This window comes from Triticum aestivum, chromosome 3B (genome assembly GCF_018294505.1).
Source record: "Triticum aestivum cultivar Chinese Spring chromosome 3B, IWGSC CS RefSeq v2.1, whole genome shotgun sequence".
Lineage (NCBI taxonomy): Eukaryota > Viridiplantae > Streptophyta > Magnoliopsida > Poales > Poaceae > Triticum > Triticum aestivum.
Window position 1 is genome coordinate 484,519,855 of NC_057801.1, and position 8,831 is coordinate 484,528,685.

The following is an 8,831-nucleotide window of genomic DNA, read 5'->3' on the forward strand; positions in this document are numbered from 1 at the left end:
TCTTCTTTCTATCAGGATCACGTGTTACTTATCCGTAGACTTATAAGATTGTTGGACTTAAGCCTCTGTTCAGTTCCTACTACTTCCGTATGTTAATTGTTGATCTCCAAACCTTATTATTGTGCTTCCGAGTGGTTATGCCACCATTTTTGTGAATGTCTCAAGACTTTTTGAGCATTTACAGTCGTTATGTTGTCCGAGTCATCCCAGGTTTCTAAAGAGTCTGATGCATTTGCAAAATCCTTTTTCCTTTGGTTTCAATGTCTTTCTAGGCCAGGTTAATCACACAAATTGTTGAGTTGAGGTACTCTACTGCCTCGACCTTTATGTTGGAGTTATTATAATGACCCTAGGTGTCTCAGGGGATCATCTAGTAATTTAGCCATGATTTGTGTCCCAGTGTGATGATTCTGGCCTTTATTCTCGAAAGCATTCCGTGATGCTACTTAGGAGTAGGTATTCTATTCCTGGGTTCTTGAACCCAAGATTCACCCTACTTACCTCATGATGATAGTGTTTGCTCGTTCCTTTAGGTTATTAGTAACCTTTGCATTAGTCCTCGAGGTCCGTGGTATTTCCTTCTTCCAAATACTATGAACCACTTATGGCAGTAGTTTGTTGGATCAAAAGATCATAACAGGAGTGCTCTCGATGGGTTCTCCATTCATAATTGTGACTCTGCCAGTTCTACCTCTCTGCATGGATTATCCGGAAGAAACATGTTGAACTTGGTTCGACATACTAATCTATGCATCCACAACTCAGAAAGTTATATGTTCCTTTGAGTTGTCCCTCTTTATTTGTCTTCTGACCCTCGTCTATCAATTGATAGTCAAGATTATGTGTGCATTCGTTCATCGATGCCTATTACTCTTGTGGTTTGTCAAGCCATTCTATCCCAGAATGACTAGGAGAAATGAACTCCAGTACCTCATCCATATCTAGGATTGGGTCAAAGCAGTTGTACTCTCCAGATCAAGTTGCTAATCCAACTTTTGTTCTGTTCTACCTTGGAGTATTACCATCTTTTATATCGGGATTATCGTGAGAATTGCACACCCTCTTATGAATTCTTGACACAGTGATACTTCTCTCCATCATTATTCATTTCTCGGTTCCTGTGTTATTGTAACCGGAATGCCGACAAGTGAATCATGGCGTGTGAAATCAATACTCCTAGCAACCTTGTTGCTTGGTAGTTAAATGGTCAATAACCTCATTTTTAACGTGTTGGTTCTTGAATCATCATTCTAAGATTGATCGTGCTACCTTGTCCATCTTCCTGGTGCACATTTCGATCAATGAGTTAGGATTTTGGCAATCCCTCGCCCTTTTAATCATATCATCTTGCCCTGAAAAGCAAGATTGTTCTCGAGCTTAGTAACATACCGGTGGTTCATGATATTCCGAATTTCTTCTCGGAAGTATCACCAGGTTGTCGCCTGACCGCTATGTTGATCTCGTGATCAAGTTGGTTTATTCCTGTAAACCACTATTTCTCCAAGAATCCGTGTTGGATACCCCTGAGCTAGTTGGTTAAGCTAGACAACAACTTGGAGAATTGGAAGATAAAAGCTTGCCTAACTTAGTTCGTTCCAAAGGGATATTGTTGTGTAGTGTGTGTTGAAGAAAGATGATATCTTCATCGATTGGTCCCTGTGATCAGTTGCTGGACCTATTATCTTATCCAATCTTTGATTTGAGTATGAGCTATCGTCAAATCAAATCAGAACCAACGATATTCGTAATGTTGTCTTACTCGTGGTTTTCCTCGAGCATACACCATTATATTCTTTGGTCTGACCAATACTACCACCGTGTTCACATGATGGCGGAAGTCCAGTGATATGGAAATTCCGATGAGTTACTGTTGAGCCCATCAGCAGCATTTTGTCTCCCCCATGATTCATGTTGAACATCAACCTAGTGTTGGAAACTTGTGTAAATATTTTCTTCATGCCCCGTTCATGAAGTATATGTTTGGATGAAAGGAATGACTTCCTCCTATACACGTGCATTTGATGAAAGTTGTCGTCGTGAATTCGAGAAAGTTTATTTTTGCTCCTCTGGAATCATCCCAGGTCAGTCATGCATGTGCGAAGTATTCTATGGTCTGATAGACTGATCATCTTCATTCCCTATGTATCCCTAGCACACCAAGCCACTGATTGATTTGTTCAAGGAAAAGGAGTTGCTGTGCAAATACTAGTTCATGCACAAGATTCCTATATCCTCAATGATGGTTCCCTACCAGAACTCGGTAGTATTTTATTGTAAGACTACCATGTGATAATGTTTTGTCTGGGACAACGTGTTCACATGTTTGTAGCAGAACCAGCTCATGTTTTGGAGCTTGCTATCATAGTTCATTTCCTGAGAATCTCGCAACGTCATCTCGTCGATTTGTGTTGCAAACTTTCATTTTTCTTTCTAAGACTCGATGAGTCTGGAATATCCTGACACCAGCCAGATCTCAATCTCAGGCAGATATGATGGTTGGAACATTTCCCAAGAACTATAATATTGGTCCCTCGATAACCGGTAAAGTGGATGTCATGGCCAACACACCCAACCGGAAGACCTATTATTGTAGTATCTTGATTAAGGAAGTTGGCCATCTTCCCATAAGGACTTCGTAGGATTTACTCCCTAGTTGTGCCTTATGATTTTTGTGTTCCGAAGTCCGACCTTTTACTTGATGTTCTAGATATCCAACCATAATTATCTTTGGATTAGGCTAGCACATCAAGGAGAACATTAGAAGCGGAGTGCTAAATGTCTCTCGGTCGATCATCTAGATTTCGTTCCCTTGGCCTCGCTAAGGTGAAATCTGAGAAAGTGTTATCTTCCTTTGCATCTGCATCGTCCATCGCTATTCATCATGGTAGTATGTTGTGTTGTCAGCACCCTTGATGCGGTTGTTGATAAAACCTTGATGATTGTGGAAATGCTCAAGTTCTTGAGAGCACGCACAAGCGATACGTGTTATCATCGGCACGAACTGGGATTCCTCTCAGTTTCCTCGGTTATGCCATGACCTTTCAAACAGTGAATTCACTCTTTATTGTTGGGTTCTTCCCCAGTTACCAGAATCATTCCCAGCATTTGCATTTTGTTCCCAGCTTGCACCACCAATGTGCCATTCTACCACGGGTCTCTTCCATTTCCGGTGGTAAGCAAATTCATCCATTACGTTGTCTTCAACAAGGTAATCCAAATCATCCAAGTCCGAGTATGCCATTCTACCGAACCCCTCCAAGCGATCACTCAAGAATTGCCTTAGGCTGGTATAAAGAGTTTCAATGATCTCAGAATCAAAAGTAATTCTTTTTGCCACTTAAGGGGATATATCTATGAGTCACCATCCCTAAGGTGCCTCGTTGTGGTATCATGGCAACTCAACTCCTCGCTACGTTGACAACCGTTCACCACATTTTTAAGTGTGGAATTGTTGCCTACCTAGTGAGCCTTCGTCATTTGTTCCACTCCATCCCTCTAGATGTGTGTTTTGTGTCTCAGCTCGAGTGATGTTGCTATGTCTCATTCCTTGCATTGATCCTAAGTTGTTTGATCTTCGAGAAGATTGATCCTTCTAGAGTCTCCTTCTCCTCTCGTTGTCATGTTGGCAGGATTTCTCAGAGCAAGACGACAAGACAATGATGGTGATCAAATCAACACTCTTATGGAATGCACCCTGGATCGTGAAGATTATACTAGTTTGCGTTTCCCCTTCGTCTTGCCCTACACTTGAATCTCGGGTCGAGATTCTTGTTTAGTGGGGGTGAGTTGTCACAGCCCTAGAGCTTGCTTGTAACTAGTGGCATTGCAGTCATGCATCATGTCTAAATTTCTTTAAATTTGAATTGGGGAATTGGAGAGCCTCAGAACTCATTTAAAAAAAATGATGATCAACATTAAAAATTGCTTCAAATGTTTCCAAGGAAATGTTCCTTTTCAGCTCTGAAAAATATTGGCAAGAATAAAATGCAAACCAATATTTTTGGAGTGACTGAAACATTTATTTTGGGGCCTTTGAATTAATTCAATAACTATTTGCATTGGATATATATTTGATATATAATTAATATATGTCCAATAATCCTGGAACATTTTATGTGGTTTGGGATATTTTAATTCTAGTCACATATTTATTTTCAGGATTTTATAAAATGATTTGGTTTGTAAGCTAAATCAAAACAAAGCAAATAATTAGAAAACAGAACAAAAAAAAGGAAAGAACAGAAACTTACCTGACGCAGCAACCGGCCCAACTCCTGTTCTGGCCCAGCCCACCACCGCAGCTCTTCCTGTCGTCTTCCTCCTCGGACAGAAGGACGAGCGTGTGGCCGCGGCGCGCGCGCACGCGCTCGAGCCACCTCCTGCTTGCTGCCCCACCCTGGATCGGCTAAGGATGCCACGACACCCCCCTGAATCCCCACTCTCTCTCTCTCGAGCATTCCCCCTCTGGCCCCTCTCTCCCTCGCTCCTCTACTCCCAGCTGAACGCTCCCGCCGGCCACCGCAGATCGCCCGTGAGGACACCATCAATGCAGCGCTGCTCCACCTTTTCCCCGAGCTCCGCAAAGTCCCTCCCGTCCTCTACACCGAGACACGCATCACGGGAGGCCCTGCATCGCTGCCAACGCGCCGTCTTCAACCTCCGGATCCGACGGCCCCCTCCGGTCAATTTGCGGCCTCAGCGTGTCGCCAGCTACACCGAGTTGCTCCCCTTCACCGCTGTGAGCTCCTCTTCGTTCTCCCCCTCTCCCCACCATCGATTGCATCCCCTAGCCGTTGTTTCTGTGATGGCCGAGAGCTCGCTGCCGCCGCCGTGAAGCTCGTCGTTGCTAGCGACCCCTGCTGACCATGAAGAGCACCTGGACGAGTTCGACACGTCCCGCAGATGCTTCCCAACCGCCTAGCTTGTTTGTTTGCATGCTGCAGCCCCGCGCCCGACCGAGCCTGAGCGCCGCCGCCGCCAAAGCTCGTCGCCGGCATGATTTCGGCAACCCCCGCGTCCAACTCCCCTTCTCCTAGATGTGGGCAAGCAAGGGCTATGCCCTGGTGCCATCGGCACGTTCATCCGACGCCCACAGCGCAATTCCGGCGAGCCGCCGCCGCACCGTGAGGTCGCCGGCGTCCAACTCCGGTGACTGGTGATGTGGCACCATCATTAGCGCCTAACCAACCCCCTAGTGTCGCTGACGTATGGGCCCCGCCCTGCTGACACTTTAATTAGGATTAGCTTAATACTAATTGACCCAGTTAACTAACTGTGCCACTGACGTGTGGACCCCATTGGTCAGGTTTGACCTGGACCCTCCTAGTTGACCTGCTGACATCAGCATGACCTAGTGCTGACGCAATAAATCATTTTCTGGATTTAATTTAATTCTGAGAATTTCAGAAAATGCCCTAAACTTCAATAAATCATAGAAATTCAACCGTAACTCCAAATTAAATAATTTATATATGAAAAATTATCAGAAAAATTCAAGGAATCCATCTGTACCATTTTCATGCATGTTAGAACAACTTATAGCTGCTGTTTAGCACAAATCAATTAAATGGCATTTGAATAATCACATGTGGAGTTTGAGTTTGAATCTTGGATTCAAACCAACTTCATTTAATCTGGTTTTAGTTGCATTAGCACAAACCACAGCATATTGCCATGTCACATTCATGCATCATATTGTGCATTGCATTGATTGTGTTTTTCCTCAGTTGCCGGTGATTGCCCCCTTTCGATAGACGTGATACCGACGATGTGATCGATGACACCGATGAAGAGCTATATTATCTTCAGAAGTGCCAGGCAAGCAAAACCCCCTTGTTCATTCCGATACAATCCTACTCTCTCGCCCTGCTCTCTTTTAATGCATTAGGACAACACCGATTCATCTGTTACTTGCTGCGGTAGCTGAACCCCTTTATCCTTTGCATGACCTGTCATTGCCACAGTAAATAGATGAAACCCACTAGCATGAGTAGGAGTTGTTTGAGCCCTGATGTGCCTACTCATTCATGCTTGTTGTCATGCCTGCTATTGCTTAGAGTTGAGTCAGGTCTGATTCATCGGGGATGAATCAGAGGCGTGTGAACATCTCCTACTGTGTGTGAGTTAAGTGTGTGAACACGATTTGGTAAAGGTAGCGGTGAGAGGCCATGTAGGAGTACATGGTGGGTTGTCTCATTGCAGCCGTCCTTAGGAACTGAGTCCTGTGTTTGTGATCCATGACCAGTTACTACCACACATTGGAATGCTTAAGTGCCCCTCTCGACTTATTAATCAACTTGATCTCTGTCCAGGAGTTGCAACTAGTTTCTGGTGTTTGTAGGTAGTGTTAGTAGTCTACCAAGTGGCACCCGGTACAGAGGGGCTTGGGACAGACTAGGCACAGTGGCACGGTGTACCAAGTGGCACCCGGATGGTGGGCTTGGGAACCCTGCTCACATCGTTTGGGGCCGTGAGCGACACCCCGGCCGGATCTCCTTGCGGATGGAACCCGAATAGGTGATAAACCTGGACTAGAGACTTGTTCGGTTAGTCAGGTCGTGGCCGACTCCCTCGCCCGGTTTCCGCTTGAAGGTTGCCGAGGTACATGACGTGTACAGGGCGGTAAGTGGCGAGAGCGTGTGTGAAGAAGTACACCCCTGCAGGGTTATCATTATCTATTCGAATAGCCAGATTCCTCGGATATGGAAACTTGGACCCCTTGCATAGTTCATAGACAAGTGAAAGTGGATACTCTAAAATACGCAAGATAAGCGTGAGTGCTATGGATGGCATTCTCGTAGGGAGACGGGAGAGGATCCATAGTGGTGTATTGATATGGTGAATATGTGGACTCGTGTGCACCACCTCAAAAGAGTTACTTGCAGTCGTAGTTCAGGATAGCCACCGAGTCAAAGCTGGCTTGCTGCAGTTAAACTCCACCACCCCTTTATTGATAATGATGCATATGTAGTTAGATCTGATGTAAGTCTTGCTGGGTACATTTGTACTCACGTTTGCCTATTTTATGTTTTTGCAGAGAGACTTCAGTCTCACTAGTAGTTCCGCTTGGACTTCGACGGTTAGCTTGTTACCTCAGCTACGATCTTGTGCCCTCGGCAGGTTCTGATAGATAGTCAGGCTTCTCAGCCTTTTTCATTTATAGATGTCTGTACTCAGACATGATAGCTTCCGCTTGTGCTTGATTTGTATGCTCTGAATGTTGGGTCATGGACCCCTGTTTGTAATATCTCGCTCCTCGGAGCCTAATGTATAAATATTTGAGTCGTAGAGTCATGTTGTGATGCCATGTTGTATTTGCACATATCGAGCATATTGTGTGTATGTTATTGAAATGCTTGGTATGTGTGGGATCTGGCTATCTAGTTGTTTATCCTTAGTAGCCTCTCTTACCGAGAAATGTCTCCTAGTGTTCCCACTGAGCCATGGTAGCTTGCTACTGCTCCGGAACACTTAGGCTGGCCGGCATGTGTCCTTCTTCGTTCCTGTGTCTGTCCCTTCGGGGAAATGTCACGCGATGAATACTGGAGTCCTGTTAGCCCGCTACAGCCCAGTTCACCGGAGTCCTGCTAGCCCAGTGCTACAGCCTGGATTCACTCGCTGATGACCGACACGTTCGATGCTGGGTCATGGATTCCTGTCCCTGTAAGTTAGTGCCACTTTGGGTTCACGACTAGCCATGTCAGCCCGGGTTCTTTGTCATATGGATGCTAGCGACACTATCATATACGTCAGCCAAAAGGCGCAAACGGTCCCGGGCCTGGTAAGGTGGCACCCGTGGGAATACCGTGCGTGAGGCCGCAAAGTGATATGATGTGTTACATGCTAGATCGGTGTGACTTAGGATCGGGGTCCTGACAATAGACTTGCAAGATAGGATCAAGAACACACATATATTCATGAAAACATAATAGGTTCAGATCTGAAATCATGGCACTCGGGCCCTAGTGACAAGCATTAAGCATAGCAAAGTCATAGCAACATCAATCTCAGAACATAGTGGATACTAGGGATCAAACCCTAACAAAACTAACTTGATTACATGGTAAATCTCATCCAACCCATCACCGTCCAGCAAGCCTACGATGGAATTACTCACGCACGGCAGTGAGCATCATGAAATTGGTGGTGGAGGATGGTTGATGATGACGACGGCGATGAATCCCCCTCTCCAGAGCCTCGAACGGACTCCAGATCAGCCCTCCCGAGAGAGATTAGGGCTTGGCGGCGGCTCTGTGTCGTAAAACGCGATGAAACTTTCTCTCTGATTTTTTTCTCCGTGAAACAGAATATATGGAGTTGGAGTTGAGGTCGGTGGAATAGCAGGGGGCCCACGAGACAGGGGGCGCGCCCAGGGGGGAGGGCGCGCCACCCACCCTCGTGGACAGGGTGTGGGGCCCCTGGCCTTGATTCTTTCACCAGTATTTTTTATATTTTCCAAAACTTATCTCCGTGGATTTTTAGGTCATTCCGAGAACTTTTGTTTTCTGCACAATAAACAACATCATGGCAGTTCTGCTGAAAACAGCGTCAGTCTAGGTTAGTTTCATTCAAATCATGCAAGTTAGAGTCCAAAACAAGGGAAAAAGTGTTTGAAAAAGTAGATACGTTGGAGACGTATCAACTCCCCCAAGCTTAAACCTTTGTTTGTCCTCAAGAAATTCAGTTGATAAACTGAAAGTGATAAAGAAAAACTTTTACAAACTCTGTTTGCTCTTGTTGTTGTAAATATGTAAAGCCAGCATTCAAGTTTCAGCAAGTATTATGAACTAACCATACTCACAATAACACTTAGGTCTCACAATTACTCATAT